Below are 17,119 nucleotides of genomic sequence, written 5' to 3'. Positions count from 1 at the left end.
AAACACTAGTATGCAATATGACCTTAAATTCTAAAACATGATAAATTCCTTCTTTACTGTCCCCTTGCAATACATGCCTTTACTTATTACAATTCCCATTGTTATTATGAAAGAGACAATTGTAAACAATTCCGTTAGCAATCTCAGGTAGGCAGCCCAGAAGTTACTGCCTGTTCTCAAAGGGAATAATAAACCAGAAAAATTCACTTAGACATTATGACATTCATTCCTTACTCAACAAATACTTATTAGGGCATCACCATGTAAAGAGAATCACACAGGTCCTCTAGGAGGCTTTTACTCTTACATTGTGGTGCTTACTACAATTTAGAGCTAGATGTTACCAAATTAATCTTCTTCCCTCCTGTATTTTATAGAAGTGATATCTGAGGCTCAATTTATGTGACTTGCTCAAGAACCATGTCTAATGAATGTTGTAAACAAAACATTGTATACAGAGGCAGAAGTAATCATTTGAAAAATGCATTTGGTTACAGTGTTTCTAGCACTAACATCGGCCAAAACTGTGGATAGTCTTCACCACCTTTGTTACCTCCCTTCTATATTCTGCCCATTGAGATCTTCTAACACGTGTTTTAAATAAAGAAGATGAAAAATGTTCTAGCTACCATGATTGGTGTGGGGAGTTAAATAGAACAGTACTCAAGAAGGAAATAAAGATTAGGTTATAGAGAAAATGTAGGAGACTTTGGCTCCCATTTATGGCAAGGAGGGTCATCCTGGTATTAGCAGCAAAATAATTCAAACAAATCCTCCTGCTGAGGACAGTCAGAAAATTTGGACAAGATATAAAAATGTCTGCTTAAAGGCAGCAGAGATAGTAAAGCTATGAGAAACTACTGAACCAATATACTGGAAAAGAAAATCCAAAGATATGAGTCAGACATTTGGAGCGACTTTTGATTTCAGGGCATTTGCAAAACTAGAATAGACAGTGATGCCAAGCACCACTTTTGCCAGCCTCTTGGGGATTGGAGCAAGATTTGGGCTACAGTATCTGCCAAGTGTAAGCACTCTGGTCAATCCTCCAACTTCATTTTTGACCAAGATTTCAAAACAGATTGCATGCCTGAAAATAGAGGGAAACTGAGCCTTTTCGTGGGCTTCAGATTAACTTTGAATTATCTGGGTGGGCCAGAAAATGGCAAGCTCTACAGTTAGATTAAGGTTACCCCAGATAACTAGTACATTCAGGTACCTAGTAGAGGTAAATTATATTTCTCTCTAAAGGAACATAACATCATGCTAGGCTTCAAAATAACTTCAAATTCAGTATCAGTCATACAGTAAAGACAATAAAACAAAAGAAAACAGGACAACATGAACAAGAGCCAGCAGAAACAACAAGTAATAGAAGCATGTCTCCAGGAGTCTCCAGACATTAGAGCTACCTCACACATATTTTAAGAAACTATGTTAATATGTGAAGGGAGGGGAGAAGAGGATTGAAATTTTCTGAGAACTATAAGAACTGACTAGCATCTTTGAGAAACAAATAGAAATTCTAGAACCAAAACAAAATACAACTATAATAACTCAGCAGTGGAGTTAATATCATATTAAAGATAACTAAAGAGAAAAATAGTAAATTGGAAGGCATATCTAAAATTCTTCAGCAGTCACATGAAAAAGAACAGGTGAAAGGCATAGATGATAGAGGGTAAGGTGTAGGTTGAATTAGAATCTTAGGAAGGCAGGAGGAGACATGGGTCAGAAGAAATATTTGAAACAGGAAGTATTAAGGTTTTCCCAAGACTGATAAAGCATGTCAAATCACAGATTTAAGAATTCCAAAGAATCACAATCAGGATAAAGGAACAGAAACCCCCACGTAGGAAAAGTAAAACTACTAAAATCCAAAGATGAAGAGAAAACTCTTACAGTCAGATGGAAAAATCCACAAGATACCTTCAAAAACCATTGAATAACATTTTGGGAGGCCAAGGCAGGCAGATCATTTGAGGTCAGGAGTTCCAGAACAGCCTGGCCAACATGGTGAAACCCTGTCTCTACTAAAAAAAAAAAAAAAAAAAAAAAAATGTAGCCAGGTGTGGTGGTGCCTGCCCATAATCCCAGCTACTTGGGAGGCTGCGGCAAGAGAGAATCACTCGAGTCCAGGAAACAGAGGTTCCAGTGAGCCGAGATTGCACCACTGCACTCCATCCTGGATGGTAGAGACTCTGTCTCAAACAAACAACAAAAAAAGCAAGAATAGGAATGACAGGTGATTTTCACCAAGAACACAGGAACAAAAGAATCGAATGCAATGAAATATTATCCTCAATGTGCTAAAAATGAAAACAAACCAAAACAAGAATTCTATACCCTGCCAATATGTCTTCAAAAATGAAAGCAAAATAGTTTTAGAAGACAACAACAAAAACTTGAAAGAATTTGTCACCAGCAGACTCCCACTGAAACTATTAAAGGGCATTCTTTAGGGAAAAGGAAAAGAAGATCAAACATTCAAGGAAAAATATAAAGTAATGAAAATGGTAAACATGCTTAAATCCACGTCAACACTCACTGAATTGAATAGAGAATAAAAATAAACATCAATAATGATGTATAATTTAAGTAAGATTTAAATGTTGATAAAGAGTTCCAAGATGCTTGCTTGCTTTGTCTAAGTACCAATTAACATTAGAGTTAGCAAGTAAAGAATACATGTTGTAATCTTGTAACAGTCATCTATCACCACAAAAGTGCTGCATAAAAATAACTATAAAATCTCTGTAGCTTAAAATACTCATCATTGATTGTTACCATTCTGGGTCAACATAGGCAGCACTGCTTCAGGTGCAGGTCTGTGGGTCTAGGTCTGCTCCAAGTGTCTCTCATCTTCCCTGGGTCAGCAGGTTAGCTGGACATGTTCTTCTCATGGCAATGGCAGTAGAGAAAGCATATTTCAAGACCCTGCCTGTGTCATGTTTTCTAACATTCTATTTACCAGAGCAAATCTTATTGCCAAACTGAAAGGCAAGTGGCAAGGCAAAAGGTAGCTGCAAATAAAAATCTAAGGTTCAGGAGTGAGGTATGACTTAGAAATATAGCTTTATCAAAAACAACCTCATTAAAAAGTATGCAAAAGATGGCCAGGCACAGTGGCTCACGCTTGTAATCCCAGCACTTTGGGAGGCGGAGGCAGCCGGATCATGAGGTCAGGAGATCTAGACCATCCTGGCTAAATGGTGAAACCCTGTCTCTACTAAAAATGCAAAAAAAAAAAAAAAAAAAAAAAATTAGCCGAGCGTGGTGGTGGGCGCCTGTAGTCCTAGCTACTCGGGAGGCTGAGGCAGGAGAATGGCGTGAACCTGGGAGGCGGAGCTTGCAGTGAGCCGAGATTGCACCACTGCACTCCAGCCTGGGCGACAAAGAGACTCCGTCTCAAAAAAAAAAGAAAAAAAGAAAAAACGTAGGCAAAAGACATGAGCAGACACTTCCCAAAAGAAGACATACGTACGGTCAACTAACATGAAAAAATGTTCAACATCCAAATCATCAGAGCAATGCAAATCAAAACCACAATAAAATATTACACCAGTCAGAATGGCTAATATTAAAATGTAAAGTAAAACAAAAACAAAAACATTTACTGTCAAGGCTGCAGAGAAAAGAGAACACCTGTACACTGCTGGTGGGAATGTAAATTACTTCAGCCATTGTGGAAAGCGTTTTCAAGACCTCTCAAGAACTTAAAACAGAACTACAATTCAACCCAGCAATCACATTACTGGGTATATATCTGATATGGTTTGGATCTTGTGTTCCCACCAAAATCTCATATTAAATTGTAATCCCCAATGTTGGAGGTGGGGCCTGGTGGGAGGTGACTGGATCATGGGGTCAGATTTCTCATGGATTTTTCAGTACCATCCCCTTGGTGCTGTCCTCATGATAGTGTATGAGTTCTCATGAGATCTGGCCATTTAAAAGTCTGTGGCATCTTTCTCCACCTCTTGCCCTGGCTCTGACCATGTGACATGCCTGCCCCCACTTTACATTCTGCCATGATTATAAGCTCCCTGAGGCCTCACCAGAAGCTGAGCAGATGCCAGCATCATGCTTCCTGTACAGTCTGTGGAACTGTGAGCCAATTAAACTGCTTTTCTTTATAAATTACCTAGTCTCAGGTATTTCTTTATATCAGTGCAAGAATGGACTAATACAATATCCAAAAGAAAATAAGTTGTTCTACCAAAAAGACATATGCATTCATATGTTCATCACAGCACTAGTCACAATAGCAAAGACATGGAATTAACCTATGTGCTCACCAACGGTGAATTGGATAAACAGAATGTGGTACATATACACCATGGAATACTATGCAGCCATAAAAAAGAACAAAATCATGTCTTTTGCAGCAACATGGATGGAGCTGGAGACCATTATTCTAAATGAATTAACACAAATACTGCCTATTTTAACTTATAAGTGGGAACTAAACATTGGGTATTCATGGACACAAAGATGGCAAGAATAGACACTGGAGACTACTAGAGGGGAAAGGGAGGGAAAGGGCAAGGGTTGAAAAACTGTTTGGTACTATGCTCATTACTTGGGTGATGGGATCAGTTTTACCCAAATCTCAGCATCATGCCATACACCCATGAAATAAACCTACACACACACCCTGAATCAAAAATAGAAGTTGAAATTATACATACATACATTCTTACATATATACATGAGAGACAGCTTTAGACATCATGAACATATTAGTCGTAGACTAAACTCTGAGACTGGGTGAAATTTCCCTGTCTCCCACCATCCTCTTAAGTGTAGATTTTCATGTTTATTGTTTTAAAACATTTATTTTCTAGATCTCTATTATATCCCTGCCTTTGAAATAAGCAAAAGAGAAAAAGATCCTAAATGACCTAGCCCATATCTTTTAAACTGGCTAATTCTTGGATAAGCCATTTAATCTTTTTGAATCTCAGTATACTTGTCTGTAAAACAGAGCTAATTATCAAGAACCCTCTCACAAGGTGCTGGGAGAATTGGCTTAACAGGTATTTAAAGTTATGAGTAGTAATATGTTTTTCATTTGTATAGCAAGACAGACTAAAACACAAGACCCAAAACTACGTCTTATAGGACACAGATAGGAATGGAATTCAGGAATCAAATTTTTCATTCCTGTGTTCCTCAGATAAAATATTTTCTGTCCTCTTCTCCTCTACCCCAAGCAAAAAAGTGTAAACAAGAAACGTGTCTCTGAAGAATACAGCAGGATGGTCATTGTTTCTGTTCACATTCACTGTTTGTACACTATTTTCTATGTGCCTTTGTGAATTAATGTGCCATTTGAATTATGTGCCATTTGAATCTTACAACAACCCTGTGAAGTGGGTACTAGTGCAAGTCCCATTTTATTTATTTATTTATTTATTTTTCTTTTAACTTTTATTTTAGCTTCAGGGGTACATCAGGATTGTTATATAGATAAACTGCATGTCACAGGATTTGGTGTACGGACTATTTCATAAACCAGGTAATAAGCATAATACCCAGTAGGTATTTTTTCTGCTCCTCTCCCTCCTCCCAACCTCCACCGTCAACTAGGCTCTACTTTCTGTTGTTTCCCCTAGTGTTCACGTGTTCTTGTTGTTTAGCTCCCACTTGTAAGGGAGAACATGTAGTATGTGGTCTTCTATTCCTGTATTAGTTTGCTTAGGATAATGGCCTCCAGCTCCATCCATGTTGCTGCAACAGACATGATTTTGCTCTCTTTTATGGCTGCATAGTATTCCATGGTGTATATGTACCCAAATTTTCTGTATCCAATCTACCATTGATTGGCATTTAGGCTGATTTCCTGTGTTTGCTATTGTGAATAGTGTTTTGATGAACATATGTGTGCATGTGTCTTTATGGCAGAGTGATTCATATTCCTCTGGATATACACCCAATAATAGGGTTGTTTGGTTGAATGGTAATTTTAAGTTCTTTGAGGAATTGCCACATTGCTTTCCACAATGGCTGAACTAATTTACGCTCTCACCAGCAGTGTATAAACGTTCCCTTTTCTCTGCAACTTTGCCAGCATCTGTTATTTTTTGATGTTTTATTAATAGTCATTCTTACTGGTGTGGGATGGTATCTCATTGTGGTTTTGATTTGCATTTCTCTAATGTTTAGTGGTGTTAAGAATTTTTTCTTATTCTTATTGGCTGCTTGTATGTCTTCTTTTGAAAAAGTGTCTATTCAGACCAGTCATAGTGGCTCACACCTGTAATCCCAGCACTTTGGGAGGCCGAGGTGGATGGATCACTTGAGCTCAGGAGTTTGAGACTAGCCTGGGCAACATGGCAAAACCTCGTGTCTATAAAAAGTACAAAAACTTAGCTAGGCATGATGGCACATGCCTGTAGTCCCAGCTACTTGGGAGGCTGAAGTGGAAGGATTCCTTGAGCCAAGGAGGTGGAGGTTGCAGTGAGCCAAGATGGCACCACTGTACTCCAGCCTGGGTGACATAGTAAGACCCTGTCTCAAAACAAAGAAAAATGTGTCTGTCATGTTCTTTGCCCAGTTTTTAATGAGCTTGTTTGGTTTTTGCTTGTAAATTTGTTTAAGTTTCTTATACATGTTGGATATTAGACCTTTGTCAGATGCATAGTTTGCAAATATTTTCTCCCATTCTGTAGTTTGTCTGTTTACACTGTTGATAGTTTCTTTTGCTGTGCAGAGGCTCTTTAGTTTAATTAGGTCCCACTTGTCAATTTTTTGTTGCTATTGTTTTTGGCCTGTTCGTCATGAAATCTTTGCCAGGTCCTATGTCTAGAATAGTATTTCCTAAGTTATCTTCCAGGGTTTTTATAGTTTTAGGTTTTACATTTAAATATTTAATCCATCTTGAGTTGATTTTTGTACGTGGTGTAAGGTGGTTCAAACTTCTGCATATGGCTAGCCAGTTATCCCAATGCCATTTATTAAATAGGGAGTCTTTTCCCCATTGCTTGTTTTTGTCAGTTTTGTCAAAGATCAGATGGTTATAGGTGTGCAGCCTTATTTCTGAGCTCTCTATTCTGTTTCATTGGTTTATGTTTCTGTTTTTGTACCAGTACCATTCTGTTTTGGTTACTGTAGCCTTGTAGCGTAATTTAAGGTTGGGTAACATGATGCCTCTGGCTTTGTTTTGCTGTTGTTGTTGTTAGGATTGCTTTGGATATTTGGGCTCTTTTTTTATTTCATATGAATTTTAAAATAGATTTTTCTAATTCTAATTCAAGAATGTCATTGGTAGTTTGATAGGAATAACATTGAATCTATACACTGCTTTGGGCAGTATGGCCATTTTTTATTATATTGATTCTTCCTATCCATGAGGATGGAATGTTTTTCCATTTGTTTGTGTCATCACTGATTTTATTTGAGCAGTTGTTTTGTAATTTTTACTATAGAAACTTTCAGCATCCCTGGTTATTTGTATTCCTAGGTATTTTATTATTTTTGTGGCCATTGTAAATAGGATTGTGTTCCTGATTTGGCTGTCAGCTTGACTGTTGTTGGTATATAGCGTTGCTACTGATTTGTATGTTGATTTTGTATCCTGAAAGTTTGCTGAAATTGTTTATCAGATCAAGGAGCTTTTGTGCTGAGACTACGGGTAGATATAGAATCACGCCATCTGCAAATAGGGATAATTTGACTTCCTTTCTTCCTATTTGGATGCCTTTTATTTCTTCCTCCTGCATGATTGCTCCGGCCAGGGCTTCCAGTATTCTGTTGAATAGGAGTGGTGAGAGAGGGCATTCTTATCTTGTGCCTGTTTTCAAGGGAAATGCTTCCAGCTTTTGCCTATTCAGTATGATTGTTGGCTGTGGGTTTGTCATAGATGGCTTTTATTATTTTGAGGTATGTTCCTCTGATGCCTAGTTTATTGAGGGTAAACTCCATTTTAAAGAGAAGTAAACTGAGGCACTGAGGTATTAACTTTCTCAGAGTTACACAGCTGATAATTAGCAAAGCCATGGCTCAAACCCAGAGAGTCTAACTTCAGAGGAGAGTTTAACTTCAGAGCCCAGTGCTCTTAACCGCATCTCAAATGGTGGAGATGACAAGGACAGGAAAGGATTTGTCAGGGAGGACCTTGCACACCTCTCAAGTGACTTCAAAAAGACAACTGTGTTCATATGTTCTCTGCAGATATGGAGGCGTTGATGCCCATGTGTTCCTTGAGGCGTGAGGTTTGCCTAATTTTGTTTCAGTCTAGAAATCATCAAGGAGAAAAATACATGACTCGGAGGGATAACAGAGACTCTCAGAGGGCTTGCACTGAATGCAGGAAACACCCTTACTTACGGCACAGAATTAAATGAAGATAGCTGGGGGGAAAAAAAGAGGCCTCCGGAACTCCTGAAAGGAAAGGCTATTGGCTCCTGGAGGGAAAAGCACAACTGAGATAGATAGGAAAGAAGACTTCGTTTCTTTAGTCAGCTGAGAGGACATCTAGTGATAGAAGTACACCAGATCCATATTTTCCAGAGCATGGGGCACACACCTCTGACTGCTTGCAGGATGAGATGGGGCAGTAGATGGGATTGTACCAGGTAGCACAGGTGATAGGAGTTAGTGTTACCAGTTGAGGGTAGTTGTCCAGGTTCTTGGAATTTTGAACAAAGAACTGGACAAAGTACATAAGCAAGGCAGCCAAAGCAGAGATTTATTTTAAATGAGAGTACACTCCACAGGGCGGGAGCAGGCCGAGCAAGCAGCTCAAGAGCGTTGGTTACAGAATTTTTGGGTTTAAATACCCTCCAGAGGTTTCCCATTGATTCACTCTAGTGGCCTGCGACCAGCCGGATTGATTGAGGGAGGGGACGGTAGGCCTGCAACCAGTCTGGTTGGTTGTGAGAGGGGGCCAATCAGAGGTACTTTCATTTTCCAACTGCCACGCAGCAAGTGCCACGCAGCAACTGCCACACAGCAACTGCCACACAGCAAAAGGAGGGGTTGGAAAGGGAGTAGCGTCTGATATCTAGTCAGCGTGAGTCGGCCTTTTGTTCCCTGCCTCCAAATCCTATTCTCCTGCCTCCTTAGGTTTATGTGGGCACATCTTTAAAGAACACTGGATCACACAGGGAGAGAATTGTTCTTTTAATCTTTTTCTTTTTCATTCTTCTGATTATCATAGAGTCTTAATTTGATACTAGTATGTTTTTAAAAAGTCTGTGACACCTGTAACCTCCCCTTTCAACAAAGAGGCCGTGGCAGGTAACACAGAATTTAACTAGAAGGGAATAACATTATTCTATGTTCACTGTGCTGTGTTCATTTTTATAGCTGCCTTTTATTTATGTCAGGTTTGTTTCTTGTTGTTGTTGTTGTTGTTGTTTGAGACAGAGCCTTGTTCTGTCACGTGGCTGGAGTGCGTGATCTTGACTCACTGCAACCTCCGCCTCTGGGTTCAAGCAATTCTTGTGTCTCAGCCTCACAAGTAGCTGGGATTGCAGATGCTTGCCACCATGCCTGGCTAATTTTCATATTTTTAGTAGACACAGGGTTTCACCATGTTGGCCAGGTTGGTCTTGAACTCCTGACCTCAAGTGATTCTCCTGCCTTGGCCTCCCAAAGTGCTGGGATTACAGGCATGAGCCACTGTGCCTGGCCCTATGTCAAATATTTTCTTTTATTTGTGATAATAAAAGTTTCTTTTGAAAGTAAATTTATGTAAAAAAAAGTAAATGTGTTAAAGAGTTATTACATAAAAAGTAATAAAGGTTAAATGCATGCAAGGCAAAAACATAATTGTAATTATAGTGTGTAAATGACCAAGGTCTGGGGACTTTTACTCTAAACCCTTCAATAATCCATATTCTGTCTTGAATCTGTATCCTACCCTGCAGTGCTACATCCACACAGCAAGCACTGTGCTCATTTCTGGAGATCACTCCTTAAGAGCAATTTAAACGCATGCCAGCCTATCCAGAGTAACAGAGAACAATATAACAACAACAGCATAAGAAGAATGTGAGTATAATGGTGGCCTCTGCATGGGGGCATGAGAGTTGTTCTGAAGAATCTAAAAAGCTGCTTCATTGGTTGGGAGGACCCTATGGGATTTAGTCTTCATGAACTACAAACATGGCATCAATGACAGATAATCTCAAGAAACAGACTTCTGCATAGCATATGGAACTTTCCTATAGCCAAAACTTTCCACAGGTAGAAAGTAGTTGCAAGAGGACAAACCTAGAGCCCAGGAGGCATGCCTGGGTTCCAGTCTTCCCCTCAACCAGGAGTTTTTGGTGAATGAGATTCTAGAGAGCAGCTTAACTGTCCAGCTTTGTGTTCCCCATGTGTAAGGTAAGAGTGTTGGACTTGATGAGAGGTGGGAAACAGGCTCACCTTGGTAATACTGATTGCTTTATAATTTGTGGCCTGAAACTCCTTGTCGAGAAAAATGTTAAGCACCATGTTCAGGTTTAGCGGGAAGAAAGACTCACTAGTAGCATCTGCCATAGATATGAGGCATGCACTACCATGTTTCTAATTGCTATGAAACAAGTGATCATTAAGATTCCTCCCAGTTCTATAACACAATATCAAATTCATATCACTTCATCAAGTTTGCAAGTAGGTACACTTTCAAAAGCAATTCCTGACCACAGAGGAATGCTATATTATCCTTAAACATTTTATTACTGCATTCACTAGTGTTAATGTTGTTTATGAATAGTAATAATGGCCATTTGTGGCTATTAAGGCCTTTTTATTTTTATGAGATTATCCTAAGAGCCTCTAACCATGGAGCAATTTTGCACTATCCTGTGTTCTCAGAAGCAGACTGGCATATCTCTAGGACCTCTGTGAACTGAAATGGAATAATTGTTAAAACTTCCTGGTCTTTAGGTTTTTAATAAATGTGCTGGTTTAGTCAGCCTGTTTGACTGTTGAAAGGGAAATTCTATTCTCCCTCTACTCTTCTAAGATTGACCCATACTTGTGAACTGTGATAAAAGGCCTGTTACTATTAAGATGTTTTTAACAAGCACGCCTTCTTGCAAGGGGATTTCCTCCCCAAACAAACTATGATGGTACCTAGTAAATCTGCCTTTACGAGGATTATGTGAGTTTCATTTCATTTCATTTCTCTCCTCATACATAACATGTAGGATAATAGATGATCCAGCACTCGGATGCCATGGAAAGTTCTAAAAAGGAACGCATTTGTCAAGGGCCACAGCAGACTCTGCCAACTGCTAGTACAGCTAGATTGTGATCACGCTTCATTTTTCATCAACATTCTGCTTAATTTACCACAAATGTCATTGTCCCAGGGCTGTCAGCCTGGAAAGATGATGCCCTTGTTGTGTGGGCTTCATGGGAACTGACTGTTGAGGGGCTCGAGCTGTAAGGAGCGAATCATCATTTATAATTTCCCTCTCTACTTAGCTGAGGCAGGCAGATGCCTTAGAGCCTGAGAAAAAGAAGGACGTGAAGCTAAGCAGATGGGCAGGCAAATATCTTAGCAGCACTTGCTGCTGGCTGTGATGGTTCCAGCTACCTGTCTTTGGGGAAGAGATTCTGTGGTCCTTACTGCTTGAAGTATATAGATCTGCACTGTCCACTACTATAGTCACTAGCCACATGTGGCTATTGAGCACTTGAAATGTGGCTAGTCCAAATTGAGATGTGTTGAGTGTATAAAATACACACCGAATTTGGAAGACTTAAAATCAGAATGTGATAATTTTTATATTGATTTCATGTTGAAATAATCATATATTGGATAAACTGGGTTAAACTATATATGCAATAAAATTAATTTCACTTAATAGCATTTTACCTTTTTAATGTGGCTACTGAAAAACTGGAAATTACATACATGGCTGGCATCATGTTTATGCTGGGCCTCATTGTCCTAGAGCCAGAGTATCATGAAATCTCACCCCTTCATTTGACAGAGAAGAAAACCATGAGCTGGATTAGGCAAGGGACTTGACTGTGATCACATAGCCAGTGAGTTCAGAGGTGGGATGGGTCACCACATCTCTGATTTGCAGACTTGACCGCCTTTGTCCTATGTCATCTTCTAGGGAGAAACACACAAATCTAAGAGTAAGAAGACCTGGATATTATTTCATATTCAATCACTTACTTGCTGCTAACAGAGTGTTAACTTTTCTGTGACTCAGTTTCGAATTTGCTAAAAAGTGTAAACGTATCCCACATGGTTAGTTGTGAATCAAAGAAATAAAATATGTGCTTTGGAAATCCTAAAGGACAACACAATACTAAGGCAGTCTAGTGTAGAATTGAAGAGTACAAACATTGGTGCAACTCACTTGTCTATACTTCATTTCTGACACCACCACCACCACCACCACCATCATTTTGGGTTACTTAACTTCTCTGAGTCTCAGTTTCCTCACCTGTACTAGTACCTTTGTCTAGAGTGGCTGGGAGAATTAAATGAGTTAATACACATAGAACACTTAGAAAAGTGCCAGGCACGTGGCAAATAGAAGTGTTAGCTATTTTTATTAGCAACGATACTACTCCACTTTTGTGACACAAATTCCTGTGAGTAAAATTCATGGAAAGAACTGCTCTTAAATGTAAGCTCATGGGTAATCACCCACTTTGTGTGATTTCGGGGATAGAAGAATGGCCCAATGCCTCAAAAACAAGGATCATTTTCTCTTGAAAAAGTACGAATAGGATTTACCTAGTAGGGCTGTTGAGAGAAAACCCTATTACACTGCCTGAAAATAAACATGAGCTTTTGACTTTAAAAAACAACAATGGAAACTTTCCACTAGTAGCTTCCTTAGTACGATTAGAAATGCATCTCTTTCACTTAAAGCTGCTTTTGTTTTATCCCTCCACCTGTATTTCTTCCTTCTGTCTTCAAAAATACACATAATTCCATCAGATCCAGACTAATCTCTAGACCCTGGTGTTCCTCTAACTTCAGTGCTCTTTCCTTCCAAACACAGCCCAACTGATTTAATTAAATCCTCCACCCATATAGCCCACTTTTTTCTATTCACTTTCTAATACCTCAAGTCCCTGGACTGCACCTACATCACTTACTTCTCTCTGAAAGAGGTTTGCAAAAGCACCACAAGACACCATGCGGCATTGCCTTTCTCAGTCTTTGCTGTTCTTGACTTTCTGACACACCCTCTCTTTAACTCCACCTTCATGTTCTCCTGTTACTTCTCTTCTTCTTCTTCTTCTTCTTCTTCTTCTTCTCCTCCTCCTCTTCTTCTTCTTCTTCTTCTTCTTGCTTCTCTCCTCCACCTTCCTTAACATCCAGCATTTTCTTCTTCACGCTGCCCATTCTACCTTGATGACTATTCACCTCATGGCTTCAACCTCCTACTTTGCACATACTATAGATTCTCTCTCCCTTCCCTTCCTATTTCTCTCTCACCCCTTGCCTTCCTCCCTTTTTCTTTCTCCCTTTGTTTTAAACATTCCCAAGTAAATGGCCCTTCTTCAATTGAAGCCCAAGACAAAATATCTTCTTCCTCAAGCTTCTTTTAAATGCCTGAACTCTATTTCAGTTAGAGATTTTAGTATACTCCCAGTTTTTCAAGATTAAAAACCCAAAGCTTTTTTTGATTCTTTGCTCTGTATTATAACAGGTCTGGGCTTGAGGGCTTACTTCATATCTTATTAACTCTTCAACTCAGACCAAGTTGCTGGACCTCCCTGAGCCCCATGTTTCTCATCTGCAAAAAAGAGTTGCTGTGGGGATTAAATAACATAACACATTCAGGCCGGGCGTAGTGGCTCACGCCTGTAATCCCATCACTTTGGGAGGCCGAGGCTGGTAGATCAAGAGGTCGGGAGATACAAAAAAATTAGCCGGGCATGGTGGCGGGCACCTGTAGTCCCAGCTACTTGGGAGGCTGAGGCAGGAGAATGATGTGAACCTGGGAGGTGGAAGTTGCAGTCAGCCGAGATCGCGCCACTGCACTCCAGCCTGGGTGACAGAGTGAGATTCCGTCTAAAAAAAAAAACACATTCAAAGTGCTTAGCATAACCTTTTCTCCACCTTGACTGTCCCCACTCCAACTAAATCTCTACCTGTTCATCAAGACTAAAATTGTTCATGGTGTTTTTCTTTCCCCTGGCAAATAAAAAATACCCATTCAATGTCCAGCATTATTTTTATTATTATTACTCCATATTTATCTTGTAGAATTCGCATGTAGATTCCTTTATACATGTAGCAACTCATCACGACTTAAAGATTATTTCTTTGAAACATTTCTTGTGTCTTTTCATACTTTTTCATTTTTCACCCCACCATTTCTACTAGGCTTTTATCATTTTATAAAAATTTGCATTCAGTTTCAGTGTTGTCATCTTCTAGTCCTTCTGTCCATTCATCTACTCTGCCAGGTTAATTGCCCTAAAATTCTACATTTTGAAAGCCTTCCATGGTTTTTCATTGCCTAACATCAGCTAATAATAATAATAATAAACACCTATATACTCCATCATCTGACATAAATTACTTTTCTAGTCTCATCTCTCACTGTTACCTATAATATCCTCCACTTCAGCCCCAGGGGTTTATTTATTGTTCTTTGAATCAACTTTGTGCTCCCACTTTAGGGCCCTTGCTAACAATATTCTCAGAATGCTCCATGTTCCGATCTACCTAACCTTTTGAAACTCTGATTCTCTGAAATTTCCTTAGATTTCTTTGGCCTCTACACGTGTATACATTGTCTGAACCTATAGCTGTATCTATATGTCTTGGTTGGTCATGAATCATGTACTGCTTTGGAGCATGACTTGCATTGCTATCTTGTAAGGAGGCAGTAGGCATGGTTAGCAAGCTTATGGGCATTGAACCAAAAATTAGGCTTAAATCTGCCTTCTGCCTCCTACTAGTGTGTGATCTTCAGCAAGCCATATAACCTCTCTGACTCTGTTTCCTCAGCCTAAAAATGGATCTAACATTGCCTACTTCATAAAGATACTACTAGATTAAATAAGATTGCATCTAAGTGCATCAGTTATCAAGAACGTAAAAATTCAACTCACAAATGGAAATAAATATTTGCAACTCATATATCTGTTAAGGAACTAGTATCCAGAATATAGAATAACCCTTATAACAATAATGGACAAATAATTCCATTTAAGAATGGGCAAAGAATTTCAATAGACATTTCTCCAAGTAAGATATATAAATGGTCAATAAGCGCAAGAAAAAATGCTCAAAATCATTAGTCATTAATGAAATGCAAATCAAAACTATGAGATGCCACTTAAAACCCACTAAGATAGCCATAATCAAAAAAAAAAAAAGAAGACCCAGGCATGGTGGCTCATGCTTGTAATCCCAGCACTTTGGGAGGTTGAGGCAGGAGGATCACTCGAGCCAGGAGTTTGAGACCACCCCGGGCAACATATAAGACCCCCATCTCTAAAAAAAGGAAGAAAACTAGCAAGTGTTGGTGAGGATATGAAGTAATTTTAACCTTCCTACATTTCTAATGGAAATATAAAATGATGCAGCCACTGTGGACAACAGTCTGGCTGTTCCCCACAAACTTAAACATAGAGCTACCATGTGATACAGCAATTTCACTCCTAGGTATATACTCAAGAGAAATTAAAACATGTTCACACAAAAACTTGTACATCAATGTTCATAGCAGCATTACTTGTAATAGCCAAAAATGGAAGGAACATAGATGTTCATCAACTGATGAATGGATAACTAATATGTGGTCTTCATACAATGAAATGCTATTCAGTCATTAAAAGGAAAGAAGTATTAATATATGCTACAACATGGATGAACCTTGAGGACATTATGCCAAGTGAAATAAGGCAGTCATGAAAGGACAAATACTATGTGATCCCACTGACATGAGGTACTTATGGTAGTCAAACTCATAGATAGAGGAAGTAGAATAGTGGTTGCCAGGGGTTGAGAGGAAAGAGCTATGGGGGGTGACTGCTAACAGGTACAGATTTCTTTTTGGGGTGATAAAAATGTTCTGGAATTAGATAGTAGTGATTGTTGTACAACTTTGTGAATATTCCCAAAAGCATTAAGTAGCACTTTCTAAATGGTGAATTTCATGGTATGTGAATTATATCTCTAAAAATAAAAAAGGGGGAGAAGTATGTCAAATAGTGCAATTTGCTAAGTTCCCTTTGTCTCCCATTAAAAATGGTGGAGCTGGAATTCACGATCAAGTCATTCTGATACAAACAGAGTGCTTTTCAAAGCCCCCACTAATCTTGTCTCTCTCATGTGCTGAAGCAGAGGTCTACTGGAACACAGAAACAATGAAACAAGTTTTTCTGATGGTTCTGACATTTTGACTAAAAGGCTTTATTCAGTTGTATGATCAGTTAATGGCAATTAAAGAAAAATATTATTCATATTCTTTGTTCAACTAAATGCATCTGTTGAGACTGTGTTAATAAACCCAGCCAAACAAATGAAAGACTATACACAGATAACTTAGGGGAGAAAGTAAAAGAAACAGGAATAGCATGGAGAATATTAACACTGTTTTTGCCCAAACAAAACACTGCAAACATTGTTTTTGCCAAAGAGATTATGAAAGGAGTTAATAAAAGCAAATTAAACTTGAGGGAAAATTGGATTGGCAAATAAGTCTTTAGCTGGAGACTGTGCATTAAAGCATGGATTAAAGGGAAACAGCAAATATTTCTGAAATGCCAGCCATGATGTAATGAATCAGATACACATGGTTTCACAACCCTCCTCTGTCACTTCCTCAGCCAAGTAACCCTAGCCAATTTATTTCATTTCTCTAATCACCTTTTTTCTTTTTGTGTAAAATACAAACAAAAAAAGTTTCTCATAAGGTTCTTATTGATTATAAGGGTAGCAAGAAGGTACACTAAATGACAGCTCTGATTATTGGTTATTACACGGGCCAGGAATGATGGTACACAACATTTGGGTGGGGGTCAAATGACAGTACCCACTTTGAAGGGAGAGTAAAGTTTCCTGATGTCAAACACAGGCCACTGAATATAGACAGATCATCCCCTAAATGCTCTATTGATTGGGTCTTTTTTTTAACTTGAAATTTTAAAGGCTCACAAAGAGGCATCTTTGTTTACCGTTGGTGGA

This window comes from Pan paniscus, chromosome 4, assembly GCF_029289425.2.
Source record: "Pan paniscus chromosome 4, NHGRI_mPanPan1-v2.0_pri, whole genome shotgun sequence".
NCBI lineage: Eukaryota > Metazoa > Chordata > Mammalia > Primates > Hominidae > Pan > Pan paniscus.
Note: the sequence above shows the minus strand (reverse complement) of the source record.